Source organism: Mustela erminea, chromosome 12, assembly GCF_009829155.1.
Source record: "Mustela erminea isolate mMusErm1 chromosome 12, mMusErm1.Pri, whole genome shotgun sequence".
NCBI classification, from domain to species: domain Eukaryota; kingdom Metazoa; phylum Chordata; class Mammalia; order Carnivora; family Mustelidae; genus Mustela; species Mustela erminea.
This window is the reverse complement of record NC_045625.1, coordinates 34,628,618-34,652,127: the sequence shown is the minus strand read 5'-3', so window position 1 is coordinate 34,652,127 and position 23,510 is coordinate 34,628,618. Positions and strand designations below refer to the sequence as shown.

Sequence of the window (23,510 nt, the reverse complement as noted above, 5' to 3'; positions counted from 1 at the left end):
GCAGGAGAGAGGGGGAGGAGGAAGCACCTCTTCTAAAACCTGCGAAGGCCCCAAAAGGAATTGCCCAGCTCTCACTGAGTTCTTGGATATGCAGATACGCACTGGGTTTAGGAGTAGAGTTTTAGAGGCCAAAGCGCGGTGTGTAGGAAAGGCCCTGGGTCTTGGGCAGTTCTGTTCCGGGGAGGAGGAAAGGGCAGTGGCTGTGAGCAGCCCCCGTGTGGGGACGGTGGGGGGTGAGGGACATTTACGTGGGTGTTGAGATTCCCATTTTAAGTTGTTCCTCCCAGGGGCTGTAACCAACCACCATCTCAGGTACATTCGGTAAAACCGACTCGGTTGGTGTTTTCTTCCTACGGGGGAGTCACGTTCGGTGGCTGAGTGCAGGGGCTGGGCAGCCAGCAGGGCAGAGATGAAAACATGTGGTCCAAGAGCAACAGAGCCCCCAGAGCCTGAGCACTGGGTTATGTCCGGGAGCCTCCCCTGGCCACGTGGCAGCAATCTTGGAGAGGACAAATGACTTTTCCATGAGGCAGGGAACAAGAGTTTGAGTCCAGCTTACTCGAGCTCAAGGTCCAGAAAGTTCCAGCTGGCCGTGGTGGGCACTCTGCACTGGGTAGAGGAGAGCTGGGGCTGGGGAGCAAGTGTATGAGCTAAAGCCAGGAGTTGGGACCAGGCAGATGGGACATGATGGGACCCAGGGGCACAGGAGACAGACTCCCTGCTCCTCGGCGGCTGGCAGCACGGCCCAAGAACAGAGGGATGGCCCTCTTGCAGGCTCGTTCCAGGGCTATAGCCACAGGTGAGCTCCACTGTTCAGTCCTACCCAGAGCTGTCTACTGGGGAGAAGACCACAAAAAATGGCCTTTGGCGTCAGACCCATGGTCCTGACCAGACTCTGTCAGTCATAGGCTGGGTGGCCTTGAGTGCATGAATTTACCTCTTAAGCCTCAGTTGTCTTGTCTGTAAAATGGAGGGGAAGGAAAACTCTACTTTTGAAGCTTGTGAAGATCATAAGACTTACCAGTTACAGATCTTTGCAAGCCCTCATATGGGGAGGACTTGGTGCCTTCTCACCACTGATGGTAGAGAAAACGTTGTCTTTCCTGCTCCCAGCCCAGACCCTCTGACCACCGCCCTGACTGCTGAGAGAGGCCCCTGACCCACAACTTGAAGGTTCTTCCAAAGCCACTAAACAGAATAAAGCTGAGGAATGTGTGTTCTTTCCTCGAAGACTCAGGAAGAAATCAGAGGCTTAAGAAATTTAGGATAAATGGTGGATCTCCCCAGAACAGTGATGTCTTCGAAATATACAAAAACAAGTGGTAAAGATCAATGAGGTCACTAGAAAGGACCGATTAAAATGAAAAGGTTGTTTTTTTTGTTTTTTGTTTTTTTTTTAAGGCAGCTTTCCTGAAGATTCCAGAGCCAGGAAAATTGTCAGAAATGAGAGCTGTTGTGTTTCTCCTTTGCTAAAAGCTCAGAGATGGCAAGAAAGTCGAAGTTTCCTAAAATTCTCAGAAGTGACAGGTAAACCGGCTCAGTGTAGCTCTTAATTAACCCAAAACGACACCTGCCAGATGATGGGGATTTGCAGCGCTCGCCGGGGGCCGACCCCATCTGCAGATGGTGGGCTCCCACCTCTGCTCGAGACCTTGGCCGGCTGTAATTAACATACGGAAAGTCTTTCAAAGTGACTTCGCAGCCAAGTTCTATTTCTGAAGGATTGAAGCTGGGCTTAGAGAGAGAAGCTCTGCAGAGGAGGAGGAGGAGGAAGGAAAGATGGGAAAAGGACTGTGAGATTTTCTCCACCTCCTCCCCATGGCCCTGGAGAACCTCGTGACATGCCACGGCTTGGGGTCAGTGGGTAGTCTGCACACGTGGCCGTCTGTAGCTAGAGAGATGACAACTACAACACGCCACACAGGACCCAGCTTTCAAATGTAGAGATATTAGGTACAACTGTATATGCATTATATTATTGTTTTAGGTGTTACAGATGTAACATACATATATATAGATGCATATGTGTTCACAGACATATACATATATACACATGTATACATGGGTGTGCGTCGGGGTGGTGCGTGCCCACACCAGATTCTGGGCTTCTGTCAAAGCCTCTTTGAGTGACTTCGATCAAGCCCCTTCCCCTAAGACTGTTTTCTCATGTGTAAAGTGTGTACGGCAGAGATTTGAACAAACAGCCTCAAACGGTTTCCAGCACTAATGCTCTCCCCTTTCCTACCCTCAATGCACCCACCTCCCAAATGGGCCCCCTGGAAGGCCAACACTTCTCAGTCTCCCTCTCTCCGGAACAAGACCTTCGTGGGCTCCTAACAGGGAGAGGAAAACCCGAGCAAACTCTCTAAAGGTCAGCCCTGTCAACCCGGACAACCTGGCACACGGCATCGATCCTTTCCTGGGAAAAACCTCTTCTCCTACCAGCTCAAGCCAGCCACGAAGGCCTTCAGAAAAACAAAGAAGAGAAAAACCGAGAGAGAGGGCAAGAGTGAGGGAGTGAATGCAGAATGTGTCTCTTTTCTGCTTCTCGGGAGAGCCATGGGCTTCACAGCTGGACGGCGGTGCTGGCTGGGCCCCCGTGAGCCTGGGCTCTACTGTTTACTGGCTGTGAGGCAGCTGTGTGACCACTGTGGACCTCAACTTGGTCCCCTGGAGACCATGGGGTCTTCAGCCCAATTCCTGCTATCTCCAACCATGGGACCGGAACACAAGAACCCTACAGGGAACCCAAGGGAAACAACCCCATTGTCACATTTACGACACATCCACTGTGGGCACCAGGGCCCATCGGACCCCACTAGCTGGCCGTCCATCAGAGGCAAGAACTGGGGCCTTCAAGCCACCTGAAGCCGACCAAAATATATTAATGGTCAGCCCAGTGTTTCCAAGGGGCAAGGGTGTCATCAGCCACAAGTGAGTTGTGACTATTATCCCCCGAGGCTGGCTTCCCATCTTTCTGTACCAGTCTGGCCCCTGGAGAGATTTCCACTGGAGACCCCGGCTATGCTGCGGCACGTTTTGAGCAGTTCTGGTTCCATTTTAATCTGTCCTCCTGCTGTGGTATTATTCCAAAGTCCCGTTCCCATGTCCTTATCTATACCCACAGCGAACAAGACAACAGGCAATGTACAAATGGCTCTCGCAGCCTCGCTGTGGCGCAAGGCAAGCCTGATTGGTGCGTATGTGTGCGGGGCGAGAAGTCCCAGGTCTCTGGTGTGCCTCCCTCTGGGAGTGCCCACACGCAGCACAGTTGTGAGGAACAAGCCTGTGAGGCAGGGACCAGAAGCCCCGCTGTGCCATCCAAGCACCTGCAGGGTCTGGTCCCGGTGAGTTCTGAGCCGTACCTCCCACAGCCCCCTGCCCCAAAGGCCAACGGCCCTTGCCCACCCACATGCTCCATGGGGCCCCTCTCCAACCACGTATGCTGTTCCTTTCATCTGAAATGCCACCTTCCTCTTCCTCCTCATGTCCAATCTCCCAACTTGTCAAGACCCAGCTCAAATACTGTTTTGTGGATCGCACATCCCATTCCCCCACCTTCCCCTGAGCCCTCAGCCCCATGGCCCAGAGCGCCTCCTGTTCAGACTTTGGGGGCGGATAGTTGTGACCTCATCTCCATTCCTCTTGTTGAGTCTCCTCCTTGAGGGTGGGAACCAAGAAGTATCCATGTGTGACCAACAGCTCACACTGCTTGGCCCGCTCCTTCCAGTGTCAGACCGAAACTGATCATGAGATCATGCTGGAAAAGCATTTCTAAAACTCTGGTTCTTGATCTTTGGTAGAAGCATGAGACAGAGACCAAGAGGGGCAGCAAAACACACTGAGAGGGGAAGGGCGGAGTGTGCAGCAAGGACCGGGGTGCAGGTCCCGCAGGAGGAAAGGCAGGTGGCACAGGTGCTCTCTGAGTGGCCCGGCCCCCTCTAGGCCTTGCGAGGCTGCTCTGACACACAATGACAGCACCAAGCCCGGCTCACTGAAACAGAGTTCAAGAGAAGTTTCCATCATTGTGGTTTTGCTTTCGTGTTCTTAAAAAGCGCCAGCAAAACCCACTGATAGTTCTAGCTCAGAAGAGAGCACGACCCTACACTATTCCTTGGGGGCCGCAGCAGGGATGGAGCAGTGGGAAGGGTTATTTCCTTACCACCCACGTGGCATCAGAAGGTGCTCAGTCTGGAAACCTGAAGGTTTTCCTTGAGTGACCTTGCCAGAAGCCCCCATTTGGGACCTAAACTGCTAGGCTCCTGATCCCACACGGTTCAGTTGGAGTAACACTGAACTGTATTCCCAAGAGAATCCGGCTCACACACCAGTGATGGAAATCTAATAAATGCACCAGGATTTCGGTAAATCTACTCAATTCGGCATTCACAGGGGCCCTAACTCCATTCAGAGCTCTGTGCTAGGCCATCCGAAAGGGTCTCAGGCTCTGGATCTCCAGGAACTCCCTTCATCTCGGGTTTTTAGACCAAGAGTTAGAGATTCAGATATGAGAAAAGGGTGAGGCATGTTTGGAAGCAGAAAGGAAGTTAGAATTTAGTCTAGCTGGGGTATTCGGGAGGACTTCTTGTAGGAAGAGGCTGAACTGGGGGCCTCAGTGAACATTCGAGCTTCATCATTGAGGGGGTTCCTCAACTCTGTCCCTGTGCCTCTCCTGCCAGCCCTGGCTGCATTCAGAAGAGTCCAAACATGTGCCCCTGTCGCCGGGGAAGGGAACCTGGGGACAAGGTCTCCAGCCTTCCCCAAGCAGGAGGTCAGTTTAGCAGCACGTGGTGGGTCCTGGCTGGGACGGGTCACAGAGCCCAGCGATGCAATGGCTAACATAGCACACTGCCCAATAAACCCAGAAACTCTTTAACAGCTCGAAACCACGACGTGATTTTTGCAAGTAATTGTGAAGCGGGGCCTGAGGCTCTACATGGACAGCAGCTGCAGTGATGGTAGGTGAGGCGATGGGGAGCCTGGGGGCCATGGCCTGTCACTCCCTGTCTAAGCCCCTCAGCCACATAGCCAAGTGGCCTCGGAGAAATCACTTTACCTCTCAGAACCTGCGTTCCTTGGGTACAATGTAGAATTACAAGGCTCTCAGGACTCAATGCTATCGAAGTCCTGTGTGAATGAGAACGTGCTTTACAAACACAGGGCTCTACAAACATAGAGCTCTTCGGTGCTTGACTCAGTCCTTGGCACACAGCATGTGCTCTGTGCGATTGCTGGAAAAGTGGAGGCACTCGAGCTTTTTTTTAAATGAAAACTGTATTTTTAGGTAGTTTCCTCATATTTCAACAAGTGTCCCAAATGCTTGGTTGTAGAGAAAACCTTAAGTTAGGAGTTAGGCCCCTGATCTCATTCTGTCTCCACCACAGTGTGACAGTGTGACCTTGAACATGTCTCTTTCAGGTTCACACAGCCTCAGTTTCCCCAGATGGACAATGGTGGGGTGGAAAGGAGATAAGATTGGGTTCCCATCTTGCTGCCGCTAAATACTTTTTCATCCCGGACTCCCGTCCAAAGGCCCTTTGCTTATTTGAATGACGACTCTAATGCCACGCCCCTTTAAAGTAGTCTGTGAGGCCTTTTTGTGGGGGCAGATCGACCATTTCCACCAGGCTGACTGCAAAGCCTTTCTTTCTGGCTCCCAGACTCAAAAAGTGGCTCCAGCCTCCTCCAGCTCAGGGGTCAGGGGGCTGCCCTCTAGCCTCTGAGCACATTCCCAGAGGCTTCAGGGACTCTGTCTCTCAGCCCAACTTCAGCCCAAAGCAGACTTACTTTTCTGTAGCCTAGACCTTGGCCTGTCCCTGAGAACAGCCAGGGGTCCTCCTCAGAAGAAATCGCCTCCCCCTGCCGGGGCCCAGCGCAGTGCAGCAGCCTGCGCGTCCTGCCGCTGACTAATGAGAGGGAGGTGATCGTGTCATACCTTGCTGGGAAGTCACGGTGCTAGTCCCGACCCGAGCCTCCTGCCATCAAATTTTAATGCCGCCGCGGACATATTTATGGAAAGCCTCACCAAGTGTTTGCGAGGACACCAGACAAGATTTACCTCCACAATTACTACCACGACGCACAGGCTTTGCTGTGCGCTGGGAACCCAGTAGCCCAGAGGCGCTGAGCACCAGTGCGCCGGGAGGAGTCCGCTCAATTCCACGCACCTTTCCTACCCCAGCACGCGGGGCCTGGGGCCTGGGGCGGCAGAGATGAATCAGACAGACTGCAGTCTGCGGGAGGGGGCAGCGCACACATAAATTACTCAGATCCTGGGTGGCTGGGGACCCGTTGGGGGATACAGGTAAAGAGGCAGGCGAGGCTGAAGAGGGGGAGGGAGCTCTTTCTCTCTCAGAGTCCGGGTGAAGAACCCAGCCAAAGCCCAGGGCTCTGAGGGGCCATTCAGCTGCTTCACCTCTCCTGGTTGCTTCTCTGCTCCCCAGACTTGCTTTTATCCACCGCCCCCACCCCACGCTGGCCTCCAGACTCCACAGCCCCCTCCTCCAGTACCTGCGCTCCTCTCCCAGCCTCTCCTCTGCCCAGGAATGAGAGGCAGCCTCCCGGCTCTTCACCCTTCCTCACCGGCTCAACACACACCTTTCTCTTTAAGGTGCATTGCTTTCCCAGGGCAGAGCTGCCCTCGTGCAGGAATAATGGGCAGTGACCCAGCCAGGAGTCCTCAAACCTTGCGGCCTATTAGCACCATCTGGGGAGTTCTGGAAAACCCAGAAGACCAGGTCACACCTCATCCTGGTTACACTGGAATCTCTGGGCTGGGGCCAGATGTAAATATGTGTCCATGCTTGGGAGGTGACTGCCGTGTGCAATGAGTTCAAGAACCCATGGTGGCTACTCGAGTGCAGCCACATCAGCACCGCTGGGAAGCTTGTTAAAATGCAGCACCCTGGGCCCTGCTCTGGGCTCACTGAACCACAATCTACTCTAGAAGACGATCCCCAGGTGGCTTGTCTGCAGTGGAGTCTGAGAGACCCTGCCAACACACAAAGGAGTTTCCCAGCATCCTCAGGGGCACACTAGTGTCTGGTCCCTGGCTCCTAAGGAGGCCAACCGCTAAGAACCTGCAGAAGGGCCCGCTGGTGTGGGTGAACACAAAACGGGTCATAAGCAGCCACCATCATGCCTTGGCAAGCTGGTCGGGTGCTCATTCTGTGCAGGGAGCTGAGTCAGGACCTCCCCTTGGGCCCGTCCTCACAACTCCAAGGACCAGGAGGTAGTCTCTTCTCTACTGTAAACTCACCACAGCGAAGCCAGCGACTAGGTCAGCCCTGAAATTAGCTGTGCTGATAGAGATCTCTTCTTTCTTAAATCCACTGACACGTCCACCCATGTCCTCTATGACCAGCCCAGAGACCTGCTGAGCGGCGGCTTTGTGGGGAACAACCTGGGGCCATGGGGGAGGAGTGGAGATGTCTCTGGGAGCCCAGGAAGGAAGAGTGGAAAAGCCTCCTACGGGAGCAAATGCAGGGCTGGGGGAGATCTACAGGCGCGCTGGGGAGGCCGGCCTGTGTCCATCTGGATGTGAGGCGCCCAGCAAATAGTCTATGTCCTTATTTATATACTAGATATTGACTGAGGGCCCACTAAGTACCTGGCACTGTTCTAGACACTAAGGATACAACCAGGAACAAAACAGACGAAAGACCTTGCTCTCACAGAGCTTGTATTCTAATGTGGTACAGACAATAAAACAAGAATACAGCATATAGCATATATTAAGGAAAAAACGTAAAGTGGTGAAATTTTAGATAGAGTGAGTAGGGATAGCTTCACCAAAAATGTAACTTTTGAATAACAAGCTAAAGGGAAGTAAGAATCAGCTATGTGACCAACTGTGGGAAGAGCTCTCCAAGCAGAAGGACGAGTAAATGCAAAGGCCCTGAGGCACGAGTGTAGGCGGTGTGTTGGGAGACCAGTGAGGTCTGTATGGATGCGGAGGAGAGTGAAGGGGAGCAGGCAGAAGATGAGGTCAAGGAAGGAAGTGGGGAAGGGGAGATGATACAGGACTTGGGCCTCTACTCTAAGTGAGCAAAACAGGGACATGTCCTGACTCAGATTTTGATGACTTGCGCCAGCCGCTGTGTTGAGAATGGACTGTGCTGAGAATGGCCGTGGAGAGGGCGGTAAGGAGGCTATTTGCAAATATCCTGAAAGACTGACCTATCTACAGAGTGGTCCTCTCTGGCCATTTGGAGTCTAACGTCAACGAGGTTGAGAGGAGCCAGGCTGTGTGGCCATGGAAGCAGATGGTCAGCTGGCCAAGGCCAAGGACACCTATGGAAGGAGGCTAGATGAGGGCCACTGGGTGGAAGGGAAAGTACCTGGCTCTCTAGGACATCAGGCCAGCCTCTTCCTCTCACTGAGTCTCCAAGAAAGATGATAACCAAGGGTCCCCACAGGGTTGTGATGAGGATTCCAGGAGAGTATGCACAAACCAAGGACCAACGGTGGGTAAACTGAGAAAGGAGGTGGTTGCTGGAAGTGCCCTGGCCCTGTACTGCCACAGACCAGGAACGCAGCAGGGCGCTGCCCCCCGATTCTCCACTAGGGGGAGCCTGGGCAATTCTTCCTAGAGCAGAAATGCAGTTTGCCGGCAGCCATCCGGTGTCACCCAGGGAATGTCAGACATCTCCAGGGTGGCCTTCTAGGGTGGGAATGGACGTGCCCCTGAGCAGTCCTCATCGTGTCTGGGACCTTCTCTTCAAGAGCCCACGAGCAGCAATTGAGAGATCAGTACATAGACCCCTAATGTTCCATGGGGCTCATGACCCGGGCCCCAAATAAGCAAACCAAAGACGAGGTGGAAAGGCAAAGCCACAGATGGCTGAAGGCGTGCAGTCTGAGGCCCACAAGCTAGGTGACTTTTAGCTCACCCAGGCACACACCTGCACGTTTGTCTCGTCTCGTGGTCCACCTGTTATTAAATGTGGCTTCTAAATCTTTCCTGAGCATCTGCTCTGTGCACGGCTCTGTGCTGAGCCAGGGGTGGGGCTGCCGCACAGCAGGGACTCGGGCTCATGAGCCCTCTTCTGCCCCCAGACAGCCAGGAGCCAGCTGGGGTCTGAGATTTCTCGGGGTCTCTCTTACCTCTGCATTTCTCTGAAGGCTCAAAGGCCCAATGAGAGAGTCCCTTCAAACAGACAAAGGGGCAGGGCCGCCATGTAGGAAGGAGTGGGCTGTTCACTGAGTAAGAGCCAGCGGCGGATTGGCCGAGTGGGGACTGAAATCCGCCCTGCATCCCGGCATGGGGCTGCATCTGGCTCACAGGGAGGAAGGGGCAAGCGCCTGAGAAACAGCATGGGGGAACCCAAGGCTTGTGGCTCCCCCTCTTTCTCCTGCAGCAGCTCCTTCATTCTGCTGTCACGGATCAGGAGGGGAACATAAGGATGGATGCAGACAGTCCACCCGGCTTCTCTTCCTTCAGGCCACACTTATGCAGCCCTGAGGAGATGCCAAGCACAGTACGAGCGCCAGTCCCCTGCACGGTGGTGCCGTCATGCTTCTCTCAGAAGCAGTGCTGCTCTCAGGGTCCTGCACCTTCCCCTGTTAAAAGGGCTCTTGAGCAGGCGAGACGGGACTCTGCCCTGGCCCTGCAACTTGGGTGAGGTACTACTCTGCGTGAGCTGGAGCCTCAGCCTCCTCCTCCGTGAAACAGGGGAGGATCAATGGCAACCTGGTAGGGTCACTGTGAAGGGCCCGTGGGTTGGGGTGACCAGCATACAGAGGCTCTCACTAGACGGCACCTACTGTTAGACAGCAGGGCCTTCTGCCTCTCAGCCTCCCGACAGCCCTGTGAGGAATATCATAGATGCCCCGCTACAAAGACGCAGAGCCTGCAGTCCAGAGAGGGGAATGAGACTTCCCCCACAGAGGATGGTAAGCTCGGAGGCAGGACGGAGGCCCAGGGGCGCAGAATCCCAGTCTAGGGCACCCTGCCCACAGCACACACCGTCTAGCCTCCCCCAGTTCTCCATGACGGCTGAAGGAATTCCACGCATCATTTGCACAGACATGTTCCAGGTACGGGGGCGGGGGGGGGGGTGGTCCAGTGTTAAGTCAAAGACAAAGAAGGGAGAGTAAGGCAGGATTTGAATTTGCCCCCTGTGGAGGCGCATGTGGGAGAAGGTGCCCAGGGTCCCCACTCTCAGAACCCACCTGCAGTGAGGGTCCCTGTGCCCCAACCAGACCCCGAGTTCAGGGGGGGTCAGAGCTCCACTCTCACTCTCCCCCACTGCCCCAGGCCAGCCAAGGCTGGTGGACCTGAGCCCTGGCCAGCCTCCCCCACCAACCCACCTGCCTACTTGCCTCCTTCGGCCAGCCGGCACGGTGGCAGGCCCCGGCTGCTCCCTGGGGAGTCCGCCGCCAGGCCTGATGGCGCTGACGGAGGGAGGGAGGCCGCCGAGCTGTCAGTCTGGAGGTGCCCCTCGGAGCCCCTCCTGGCTGGAGCGAGGAGGGTGGGCCGGCGCCGGAGCTGGGCTGTCAGGGCCTTCACAGAGACGAGGCCGGAGAGGCGCTGCCTGACAGCTCGCCCACCGAATTAGGACCATTTGCATGCTAATTTCCAGCGCTCTAACGGGCTGGCAGGCTGGCTGGGGTGTGTAGAGTGTGCAGAGAGGGGCGCCGCGGCCTCCCTGCCCGCGATGGAACAATGCTTGACTGATCTAGCTGCGTTAACGAGCAAATTATGGTAATTTTGTTATTACAAATGCATAGAAATTTCCAAAGCGGGCAGCCATTCAGGGCAGCTCCCTGCTCCTCCCCACTCCTAAATACTGAGCCCCCTGTTTGTACACATGGGCCTGGCACCCACTTCAGGCACGGAGCTTTCCAGGGGCCAGGCGTCCCTCGGAGCCCTCCTGGGGAAGCTGGCCACGGGCCAGAGCCTCCCTTCCTGTCAGCAGGGGAGCCCTCGGCTCCTGCCTCCCCCAGACCTCACCGTCTTGTCCCCGGGAGTCCCGGCTTAGTCCCTGGGCCTAGCAATCCCACAAACCGGCCACAATCGAGCAGGTTTCTTTCCATTCTAAGTAGAGTAACTTGGGTGATTCTCCCCACAGATGCTCCAAGGACTCGAGAAATGCAATTGTTTCTGTGCCCTCTCTGTGAGCTGTGCTCAGCACCCAGGAAGAGCGGAGGGACTATCTGAGGAAGGAAGGGAGGAAGGGAAGGGGGGAGGGAGGCAGGTGAGGAAGACCAGAATTTACCCCACAACTGCGGACAGTTAAGAGCCCCCAGCCCCGGGCCGCTTACCGGTGCTGTGATTAATCTAAGACCCCGTCAGAGGAGTCTGTTTGCCGACTGGCACCCGGCACGCGCTCCTGGCATTTATAATTGTCCTCTGTCAAAAGTCACAATTTGTCCCAGTTTTTCTGGTGATCTTCTTCTTGATTAAAACTATGTTTTTGGAAGCACGCACTGGAATGCATCCAGACAGACACCGTTTCCAGGAAAGTGAGCTCCCTGCTCGCAGCCGGCAGCCTGGGCAGCTCCAGGTGCGGAGCCGGGCACAGAACACAGGCTTGACGGCGGGACCTGTCAAAAGCCAGCCCACGAGCGGACGGGGTGCGCGGCCGTGGCTTCACTCCCAGACCTCCACGTGGGACCCACCGGCCGTCCTCCTACTTTAGAACAGGGGTTTTAGGTTTGGGCCGATGTTACTGAAAGGTCAAGAAGCGGTCTCAAACCCATTTTGGAAGTCAGTGGGAAATAAATCACCAATTATGGAGGAGCAGGGCACCGTGGAAGGTTCTGCTCCCGGCAGCCAAGGGAGCCCGAGCCGGCCGGGACCCGCAGAAGAGCAGGGGAGGCAGAGACCTAAATGCGAGCAGAGACTTTCTAACCTCAGCTGGGGTCGTGGCCAGATTTTTCTATTTGTCTGATTTTCTAATTGGGTCACAACTTCCAGAGGGAAACTGAACCCAGGAAAAGAAAACAATCATTTCTTTTTTTTTTTTTTTTTTGTCTAGCTGCCTGGCTCTGGGGGAAAAGCAGACAGCGGGAGGAGCTGGGGTCTTGGCCTGGCCTACAGGCCCCCAGCAGAAGCTCTCATGGGCCCGGGCACAGGAACTACTATCTCCATCCCAGGAGATGCCCTGGCAGCTGGCTGGGTCCCAGGACTAGGGGAGAGATGTGCGCTCAGGAAGAACACGCCAAAGTGGGGGTCAGTGGGGTGGGAGTCCTGCTTTGGGTTGTTCTAGGAACCAGGAATACCAGGCCTGCCTGAGGTCAGAAAACAAAATGTTCTCTTTTCACTGCTTCAGTGAAAAACTGAGAGTGAGGGAGGCGGGGGCGCTGGTATTTCCCCAGTAGGAACAACAGAGCAGGCGGCTACCACCGCAAGAAGGCCAGTCTGCCTCTTCCTCTGATTGGCTGGGGGACCTTGAGCAAGTGCTTTCCTTGACCTCATGGGCACACTCGCAGGCTGATTTCTCAGGTTCAGTCCGGCCCTGTCCATCCGTGGCAGAGGGAGCTGCAGCTACAGCATGTGCGGGGGCAGGGGGAGGGGGTCCAGGCCTCTGTGGGGAATGTGTTAGCACAGAACCCTCCCCACACGGCAGACACGCCCCGGTCTAGACCTGGGCTCACTGCCTCCAGTGCTTTTCCCACAGGCAGAGTTCCCCAAAGCCAGGGGTGGGGCGCGTAGCTGGGGTCCCCACCGAGTCAGTGCCTTTCCGTTCCCTGCTTCACACGCCCACCACAAAATCCTGGGTCATGGCAGCTGGTACACAGCTGGTCTCCACGTTCGATTCCCTTGCGGCCATTTTCCCAAATGTCTCCAGCTTCTTCTGGGGGAGTCCCGTTTCCAGAACTCCCCCACTCAAAGTGCACTCAGAGAGTCTGCACATTGACAAAGCCCTGATGGAAAGCAAGTTCCAGGGACTGTGGGGATTTGCTTCAATCCAAGACTCCTAGGTACAGACAGACATGGCACCCACCCCTACCCCCCACCCAGATCTGCTCAAGCACACCCTTCTCTAGAAAGTGATTTCTAGATGTTAACGCAGTGTTTCTAAGAGTCCGACTCCAAACTGCAAAGTCCTTCCCTTGTCGTCTGCACTGGACCACCGCTAGCTGTGTGACCTGACGTGGACCACTTTTCCTAAGCCTCAGTTTTCGTCTCTGTGAAATGGGGCTATGAACCGTGCCCTCCTCACACCACAGTGTGGATCCTCTGAGATGACCCACGAAAGAGGCTCGTAAATTGTAAAGATCTGTCCAGATGGTGGTTCGTATTCTTTGCATTGTTGCGAACAAGACCTCGAAATGGCCACAACTGTCACGCATCTGAGCAGGCGGGACAATGCCCAAGGCATTTGTGACCTGGGATCGCTCTTTAGACAAAAGGACATGATAACACAGTTGTCATTTTTAAATTTCCCTTCCTGGCTCTTATCTCTCTTGCTCTCTTTCCCACTCCTTCCCTCCTTCTCTTTCTTTCAACCCTGGATCTACGTCTCCCCGATTTGGGTCCTTTATGTGTGCCGTTGCACATAGACTCCTTATAAAGAAAATTCATTTGTTCAGGGTCACCGCGTGGTTTTTCATTAAAAACAAATTACCCGCATTCAGGGAGGACATCTGGGCTTCGCGGGTCCCATTAATGACTATATTTCCAGCCTCCCCGGCCCGGTTGGGCTCCCCTTGCCTGTCACCCCGCGTTCCCGGCCCCGGGAGGACAATGAGAGTGACAGTCAAGTGAAAGGGAAAACATGAGGGATGAGGGCGAGAGGCGAGTCCCCTGAGAGGGGAAGGAGGGAAAAGTGAAAAAAATAAATAACTCAAACAGAGGGTAACAAGGGCCATTGTCTCGGCGTCTTGCAGCCAGGAGCCAGAGCAAATATTGGAAGAAAGAGTGGGGGCACGGAAGCCAGGCCGAAGCTCTGTTTAATTACCCAGTCGGGCCCTGTGCCCCTGACTCTCTGCTCAGGACGAGGTGGGGAGGGGCCTGGGCCTGATGGGAACGAATTCCACCCATCTCCACTGAGCGCCTACTGGATTCAGGGACAGAGCAGGTGGGGGGTTCCGAGAGGGGCGACCAGGAGATGGGAGCACTCCACCAACCGCGGCTCTGACGGAGGGAGACTGGGGTGTGCTCCGTGGAGAGTGGAGGCCCCGGGGCAGAGGCTCGGAGCGGGAGGCACGCAGAGGCTGGTTTCCTGTAAGACAGAGCATCTGACTGGGTGCCTAGAAGACGGGTCAAGCATGGAGAGGGGAAGAAGCGGAGTAGAAGGGAAAATACTGGAATCTGAAGTGTGGCTCTCTGGTGTCCCAGCTGGGAAGAGCCTCTTCTGGGTCATCATAGCCTTGTCGGCAAACCAAGGAAACCAAGACCATCTCCCGGGCCGGGAGCCCATTCTTTCCCTCCACGGGCCCCACGGGCTGGACGACCTGGAGCAGGGAGCGCCAGGTGCCAGGCCCGGCTGCTCCCCTCTTGGCCGTGCACCCCTGGCAAGGCGTGGTACCTCTCTGAACTCAGCAAGCCTGCTCCTGAAGTGGCCACGACTCTCCAAGCTCCCCAGGTGCTTTCAAGCTGTACCCTGGGGTCAGAGAGGTGCTCCTGGGACACCACCACACGGACAGGCGGGAGGCCCGCAGGTGGAATCAGCTCACAGGTGAAAGCGTTTCGGCCTTGTTAAGAAGTCTTTTGCGGAGCAGGTGCCGAGCCCTCCTGGCTCTCCGTGCCCCCAGAAGGCTCGGAGCCCTGCCCGCACTTCTCTGGAGAGACGTCCCAGGCGGAGTGACCCACAGGCTTAGAGAGGATGGTCCCGCCCGCTGAGGGCTGGCTGCGGATGAGGGCTGGCATATGGGGGCTGCAGATTCCAGCAAATCAAAGGGAGGAAGACGCAGACAACCCCAGCAGATTCAGTCTGGGTTTTTGGAAGAACTCCAGTGTGTACAGAAGCAGAGCCTACCTTCCGCACTCACTGTCCCCCACCCTCGATTCATTCTTTGTCCCCCTCCTCCCACCACCTTCCACGGACCAACACAGGCTCCATCCTCAGTGACAAGCCACGCAGACACTCATCTCTTCCTAGATTCCTCCCCTGACCCGGGATTAGCCACACCCCCAACCTCTTACATTCTTTGATGTGGACAGCATTTCACAATTTTACCAAAATTCTGCAAAGTCAGCTTTAGACATGTCCGCCCCCCTCCAAGCTTCCTACAGAAAAATTCTGGAGCTCTCTATGCCTGATATTCCTCCTCGAGGCTGCAGCCTCCCTTTTCTGTGCTCCCAGAGTCCCTGGGTTTATCTCCACGTTTGTCCCCCTAGGTCCTTATCGACTTGCCCATCTGCACTACAGACTAAGAGCTTTTCATGGACAATGGCACGACTTTCACCTTTCTTTGCCTAGGTTTGTGCTTGGCCTATGCAAATAGTCAGTAAATGTTGGAAGGGAGAGAGAGAGACAGAGAAGAAAAGAAGAGAAAAGCTGGTGGGTGGCTAGATGGTGGGTTGGCTGCTGAAACCTAATCAGCTCAAGGTCCCCCCCATTTTTAAAAAAAGATTTTAGTTATTTATTTGTCAGAGAGAGAGAGAGTGCACAAGCAGGCAGAGTGGCAGGCAGAGGCGGAGAGAGAAACAGGCTCCCTGCTGAGCAAGGAACCTGACTCGGGGACTCAATCCCAGGACCCTGGGATCATGACCTGAGCCGAAGGCAGCAGCTTCACCAACTGAGCCACCCAGACGCCCCCCCCCCCCCCATTATTTCTTATGTTCAGTATGGTTCAACAGGACATCGGGTATCTCCCACACTGTTTCTTTCCAGACCCCCAAGTGCCTTCCTCTGGGGGCACCTCTCCCACCCACAGTACAGTACTTCACACATAAAGGTACCACAGTAATACTTCTCACTCTAAAAATACAGAAGGCTGATTCTTATAATTTTGCTTCTGAAATTATGTAGCCACAAGCAATTTATCTAACCTATGGTTGGCTATGATTTCTCAGCAATTAAGATACAGATCAGGGAATCCTTGCCAAGTGAGAAAATCCAACTTAAAAGTTGTTTTCAAATGTAATGAAATTTTTATGAGCACTAAATTTAATAGTTAATGAAGTTAACATAATGCTACAATCGCAGACCCTAAATTGAACATTCATTAATGCCAGTTTTCTGGCTTCCTTTTTTTTTTTTTTTAATGTATTTCTTTTTTTTTTTTTTTTAAGATTTTATTTATTTATTTGACAGACAGAGATCACAAGTAGGCAGAGAGGCAGACAGAGAGAGAGAGAGGAGGAAGCAGGCTCCCCGCTGAGCAGAGAGCCTGATGCGGAGCTCAATCCCATGACCCTGAGATCATGATCTGAGCCGAAGGCAGAGGCTTAACCCACTGAGCCACCCAGGTGCCCCATTCTGGCTTCCTTTTTAAATTTTTGAGGCAAAAATAGTTCTGGTTAGGCTTCAAATTGTTGTAAATTCCTGAAAACTCTTGGGCCCTTAGCCCATGACCTCTCAGGGACCCTGCATACCCCATTACTGTCCCATAGAAAGTCCTGGCGAGGATGTCAGCCTCGTTCTTCAGGAGCCCAAGTGTGGTAGGGGCTAAGATACACTCACAGATAATGTCATAAAAACTAGGAGGAATGTGGGGTGCCTGGGTGCCTCAGTGGGTTAAAGCCTCTGCAGGGTCCTGGGATCGAGCCCACATCGGGCTCTCTGCTTGGCGGGGAGCCTGCTTCCCCCTCTCTCTCTGCCTGCCTCTCTGCCTACTTGTGATCTCTCTCTGTGTGTCAAATAAATAAATAAATAAAATCTTTAAAAAAAAAAACAAAAACAAAACAAAAAAACTAGGAGGAATGTTAGCCGGAAAAAGTGGGCTGGTTGGAACCTTGGACACTGTGGGGCACTGGCTCTTGCATGGGGACCCCTTCCCTCCAGAGGGGTTCCTCCCAGCCTTTCCCTTCCTAGCCCAGCCAGCTTAGGCCCAAAGCACCATTTCCTCATTTTGCTGCATAACCAGGACTTGACCCCTTAACCGGAGAGAACGGATACCCAGCCCATTAGCAGACCTTCAAGCAGAAAATGGTCCTGGGAGGCGATGCAACAGGAGGGCTTACCATCCCTGGTGGCTTGGGAGCCGGGCTGCTCTGCCATGTACTGTGTGGCCAAGTGCTGAGGTTGACTTTCCTGGGGCACTCTGCTAGGTCTGCCCTTATCCCCTGAGGGTGTATGTCCTAGAACCTGACTTGGCCCTCAGGACTTAGGAGGATGAGGGCCCCAGGCCCAGTAAGGCCGCCCATTCTCCTCCGGACACCCACAGTTGAGGGCTGGGTCCCTGCACTCCTCTCTGAACCAAGCCGGGAACCCAACATCTTGGGGCTGGGAAGGCTGTGGACAGCCACCAGGTCTACCTGCCCTGCCTCTCTTCACCCCGTGCTCAGATGCCCTCCACCTGCTTCAGTTTCTTCTAAAAAAAATTCTGACTGTATCCCCCAATTTCCTAAAAAGGCATCATAATCCACAATTTGTTTTCATTTTTCTTTTTCTTTCTCTCTTTTTTTAAAATACCACTCGCAGAGGCACATCAGGGGGAAATGAAAAGTCAGGAACCCAGACACACGGTCTCCCTCACTTGTGACTGGTGCTCAGTAACTGCCATCGGAGGGAGTGGAGATGGGGACAGGCAGACACAGAGAAGCCCGGAGGGGACGACAGACGTCTTCAGCTCCTGCTCCAAGCTCCCTGGTACTGGATACTTCCTGGGCAGCCAGTGAGCTCCTGGCTCTGGGCAGGGCAGGCCTCCCCGGCTAGGACCCTGCTTGCCACCTGCACCTGCAGGCCTTCCCAGCTAGGACCCTGCTGGCCACCTGCACCTGCCATGGCTGTGTGAGAAAGGTCTCCTCCCCTCAGGTTCCCTAAAACTAGATTGAACTTGGCTTTGCAGGTGGCAGTTTGTCCGAGACCCAGTTCTCGCTAACTGAAAACTCGGAATACCTGGGTGGCTCAAGCTGAGCGCCTGACTCGGTTTTAGCTCATGGGTCCTGGGTTCAAGGCCCAAATCATCGTCATCGGGCTTCGTGCTTAGCAGGGAGTCTGCTTGAGAGTGTCTCCCTCTGCCCTTCCCCCCGCTCGTGTGCAGGCACCCACCCCGGTGCTCTCTTTCTCTCACTCTTTTTCTCCTATAATAAATAAATATATTTTTAAGAATAAAATTTAGATGGGACCAATCATGGTGACTTTTGCTGCTTCTAAAATTTGTCCTAAAATTCTAGAGTCTAAAGTCTGTAAGAACCTACTCCGGGTGCAGAGGCTCTGAAGGCTAGTCTTTGCCAGCACAGTGGTGTAGAGACTTGGCAGTGGGTATACAGGATGAACATATCCTGAGGACCCCCTGCCTTCAGCTCTACCTCTGGGAAGTCATTACCAAAGCACACAGGACAGCCCAGGGCCATTGCCCTATCACATCACAGACCCAGACCTGAAGGAAACGTAGAAGTATTTGCTGCTCACTTAACACAGACGTGGCAGGGCTCAGGGAACCTTCCAGTCAACCTGGGAGGTGATACCAGAAGGCAGAGGTGTCACAGGCTTAGAAGTCCTAGAAAAGCAGGACCAGACACCCCCTTAGGGAACATTGTATCCAATCTCTCCACCTCCTGTCTCCTGTTTTAAGAGAGAGCAGAGAACCCCAAGGCCATGTCCTAAGGTCACACTATGAGTATCTGGCAGCTGGAATCAGCACCCAGATCTCTGAATTTCAGTAGGACCTTCCTGCTTCCAGTGTGTTTTCCGTCTCTGAGTCTTAGATTTTGCAGTTTTTTTTTTTTTTTTTATAGGCTCCATGCCTAGTGTGGAGCCCAGCATGGGGCTTCAACTCACCACCCTGACATCAAAACCTGAGCTGTGACCAAGTTGGAGGCTTCACTGACTGCGCCACCCAGGAGTACTGCCTCACAATACTCCTCTTTTCCCAATTCAGCAAAGAGATCGTTAAGCTCATTGTGGGTACTGGTTTCTCCCCATCCCAGCATCACTTCAACACAGGGGTCCCAGGAGCCAGCTCTGGGCTGCCCAGACCAGTCCTAAGCCTCCGTTCCACAAAGGCACAGCTGCCTCACCCAGACTCACACCCCGATCTGCCTGCGCAGAGCCTGCTGGTGGTCACAGCGGTTGGTTGCACAACCTCAAGGCACCTGAGGTTTCCAGGGGTTGATGTTTGGGTGCTGGGAGAGGCCCTTCTTCACTCAGCCCAGCCAATCCTTCCTGCCTGTCCCTGTCTGCACCCCAAAACTCTGGCTGAATGCCCAGGCTCTCTAGTCCTTAGGTCTTCTTACCCAACACCACCCCTCCAATTTCTCAGACTGCCAACTCACCTTTCAAGGTTCCGCCCTAGTGACCTCCTCTGGTTTCTCCCACCTCGCCCCATGGGCCCAACAAATTCAGCAGCCCCCTCCTTCACATTTCCTGGGCACATTCCTACATTTTAGCTCTTAACACAGCATGCAGGGATGATTTCTTATATCTGTCTCCCCAGCCGCTCCGTGAGCTGCCTGAGGGCAGGGACTGTGTCTGCAATACCAGATCTAGCCTAGAACTGGCACTTGCAGGAAGTGTGTGAAGAATGAACCAACCGACCAGCCACCTGCTGTTTCCCCCTGGTTGAGTCTGGTGTTCCCCCCAGTCAGTTCTGTTCCTGGTGTGGCAGAGCGACTGGACGCCACTAGAGGGCAGCAAAGAGTCAGGAACGAGCAACAGGTGGTCTCCGGGGAGCCCAGGGTGCGCTTTGAAAGGTGTGGAGGGATTTTTCAAAGTACCCAAGCCACAGGACCACCAGAAATCCCAGCGAGGCGGAAAAAAGAACTAAAACCAAAGGCCAATCATTCTCTGAGCAAACACTCTCTGAGCCTGACACTAAGCCGTGGGAGGCATTGGGGAGCACTGGTCCAATCCTCACCCCCATGCTTCAGTCCCTCTACCAAGTCCTTTGTCAGCCCCTCCCCTCCCCAACCAGCCCATTTGCCTATCCTCCATTCTAATTCTGCAGAAGGGGAGAGCCTTATATAAGGCTGGAAAGGGATCCTTCTGGCTCCCATTCACTGGTCCTAGCCATGCCTTTCAGAATTGTGCAGAATATATTCTCCCCGTGGTCCACATGTTGAGTGAAGGCCAGAAAGTGGAAATGGCATTCTCGGATCACACAGTGACTCCCTGGCTGAATCTGGCTACAATCCAGGCTCTTGCCTCCGTGCTGGGCACCCCTTGCGCCCACTCCTGCTCGCCAACTCTCTTGCCTGTAACTGGATTCTTTTCTATTTCTCCCACCAATGCATGGGCTCCATGGGCCATGAACTCTGCTGGAGGGTCCTCAGTCTGACGCCAGCCTAGGTCAGGCCACCCTCATCATTGACACTTGCAAGCCACTTACTCCATGCTAAGTAAAATTCTAAGAGCATCACATAGATTACATCATTAAATGCTCACTCTTATTCCCATCACCCCCATTTTACAGGTGAGAAGGAAAGGAGGGCCCAAAGAATTTTCGTCTCTTGCCCCAAGTCACACAGCTAGTGAGACACAGAATGGAGATTCAAAGCCAGGCAATCTGGCTCCAGTGTCTAACAGCTCACCATGTGGTGGGGGGCTGGGACACGGTGGTGAACAAAACAGACCTACATTTGTATACCGCACAGCCCTTGTAGACTGCACAGATCTGAGGGGAAAGAGGACGAGGGTAGAGTAAATCACTAAGGAAAGTCCTTCACCTGTGCTTAGTATCCTGCATGAAAAGAACAGGATGCTTTGTGAGAGGAGCGATGGGGGCTCCTGGTTTGTCTGGTGTTGGAGGCAGAATAATGGCTCCGGACCCAAGAGGTCTACATCCTAATTCCTAGAGCCAGTGAGCATGGTGGGTGATACAGCAAACGGGAATTGCTAATTAGCTGAAAGCCAAGGAAAGTACCCCGGATTACCCAGGTGGGGCCAATAGAATCCCACGAGTCCTTAGAAAGGGCAGAGGGAGACTGGAGAGAGAAGTAGAAAGATGGCGTCACAGTAACCACCCAACCCACGCTAGCTTTGAAGATAAAGGACTGGGGCCGCCAACCAAGGAATGCAGGGAGTATCTCCACGCCGGAAAAGGCAAGGAAACCATTCCCCCCAGAGCCTCCAGGAGGAACACAGCCCTGCCGACACCTTGATGTTAGCCCACTGAGACCCACTGTGGACTTCTGACCTCCAGAACTGTAAGATGGTGAATTTATGTTTTAGGTCACTTGTTTGTGGTAACTCATTGCATAGCAATAGGGAGTTAATATGCATCTGATTACCAGGCAGACCCTTCTGAGGTGAACCCCACAGGGAGGAGAGGGCTGGGCCCATAAGAGCAGCAGAGAGGGGCTGAGGAGAAGCCGCACCTGCCCCTCGTTCCTCCCACCAGAGTCCCGCGGGCGCAGGGCCTGCCCATCTCTCGCTATTGTTCCAGCCCTCCTTGCTGGCCTCAGGTTCCTGCTCTTTCCACCCTCACTACCTTCTTTATGAAAACAAAAGCCACCAGTTAACTGAGCAACTTAACTGAAAAGCACCTAGAAACAAGGTACACCCACCCGCAGCAAGCAGAGCAGCCAGGACAGGAGGAACCGGCTGCGCTCCTTCTAGGCCTCCCAACCAGCTTCTTGTGGGCTGCAGCCCCAGGAAAGCAAACAGATCACGGTCAGGATTTCTTGGCCCTCGGGCCTAAAGCTCCCAGAGGGGTGGCTCGCGGAGGGCATGTGGGCATGTCCCTTCCTGGGTTGTCTCAAAGACGGTTTCCTGGCTGCTGAGACTCACGGAAGCCAAAGGGCAGTGAACGCCCTTGCTTCTCGCCCAGCCTGGACATTTTAAGAGTTACAAATGCCATGTCGATATCTGTTAGGTTGTACAAACATCTCCAGGCAGGAATCAACTAGTTATGCCCATCAGGACACCATGGAATCTCTGGTGCAAAGCTGTTGGCATTTGCTAGGACTCAATGAAAACAAAACTCAGCCATTTCCATTCTAAGCTGATCATGTGCCCTCTCTGCTTTATTCAGCGGAAGTGGTCGACGAAGGGTTCACAGATGCTGTGCAGAGGCAGAAATGGAATCTGCAAATACCAGAGAAGATCCAGAAGCCCCATTTTTCAGACCTGGGAAAGCCCTGGAGCCAGAGACGTCGGACAGCACCCCAAGGGCAGAACCAGGATGGAAAATACAGAGTCCAACCAACAAGCTGGAAATTAACATGGAAAAACATAATGCCTATTTTTTTTTTCAGGGCCCAAAGTTCAAGTATACTTGGGCAATCCCTTCTCAACGTCCTATAAGCAAATCTTACACCTGAAAGTCTTCCCTTAAAAGAAAGTCTTAGTCCTAAAAAAAAGGGCGGCCAAATTTCCTAAAATCTGTCCTGGAAAAAAACAACTCAGAAGATCTCGGTTTCCCTCTGGATTCTCCGCTAGGGGAGCAGGTGGATTGTTCCATATAGTGAAACACACGGTTGCCACGTCACAGCCTCAGACAAAAGTGGGATACACCATCTTCTACAGCCTCCTTCAGTTTGTTTCTCCAAACTATATCAACATGCCCCTGGGGTCTGTGAAATGGCGTCCCCTTCAGCACGGCCACAATCGAACGAACGCCTCCCAGATTCAGAAGCCCAAGATTATGAGTCAGAAATCTGAACAAAGTGGAAATCCTCAAGCAGGTTGTGGTATATCCATGCCCTAATTCCTGGAACCTGTGAAGGTACTTCTATGGACCAAAAAAAAAAGGTAGGGAAGAGTGTGTGTGTTGGGGGGGGGGGGCTTTATGGATGTAATTAAGGATTTTATTTTTTAAGATTTTGTTTATTTATTTGACAGACAGAGATCATAAGCAGGCAGAGAGGGTGGGGGAAGCAGGCTCCCTGCTGAGCAGAGAGCCCAATGTAGGGCTCGATCCTGGGACCATGACCTGAGCCGGAGGCAGAGGCTTAACCCACTGAGCCCCATAATTAAGGATTTTAAAAAGAGAAGCGTATCCTGGATTATCCGGTCGGGCCCTAAATGCAGTCCTGTGTATCCTTACAAGGGAGAGGGAGATGTGACCCCCTCCGTGCTGTGAAGGTAGAGCAGAGACTGGGAGGGAACACCAGGGCCTGCAGGAATGGACCTAGAGCCCCCAGAGAGGCCACAGCACTGGGCCCCAGGACTGGAAGACAGTCACAGGAACAAACACAGTTTCCTATTAATTTTCCCTGCCTCCCTCCCTTAGCCACCGCACACAGAAGGGCCTACTAAGTGCTAGGGACTGTGAGGGGTACAAAAGACAAAGCAGAGGGCCTGACCTTTAGGACTCACTGGCCAGTGGCACCGCTAACTGGGCCACACACATGCTGGGCTATGGGGTATAATCAAACATCGCCAGGGGAGGGCCAAACCAGAAGACTTTATGGGGCATGTGGTGTTTCCAGGTCGCCAGAAGGGTAGAGCTGGATCCCAATAGGCGGAGGCAGGAAGTAGTAGAAACTGAGGGCACAGATGAAAGAGTGACAC

The 23,510-nt window shown here is 53.8% G+C and overlaps 1 protein-coding gene and 1 long non-coding RNA gene across 9 annotated transcripts in view; both read right to left on the bottom strand.

The window, feature by feature from the left end:
* PAX5 (paired box 5) overlaps positions 1 to 23,510 on the bottom strand; it is a 197,592-nt gene that overhangs the window by 18,301 nt on the left and 155,781 nt on the right. The window lies entirely within an intron of this gene.
* Positions 17,523 to 22,758, bottom strand: LOC116569917. The gene is made up of 2 exons (XR_004277247.1): positions 17,834 to 22,758; positions 17,523 to 17,792 (listed from the first exon to the last, which is right to left on the bottom strand). It is a non-coding gene; the product is annotated as an uncharacterized LOC116569917 (long non-coding RNA).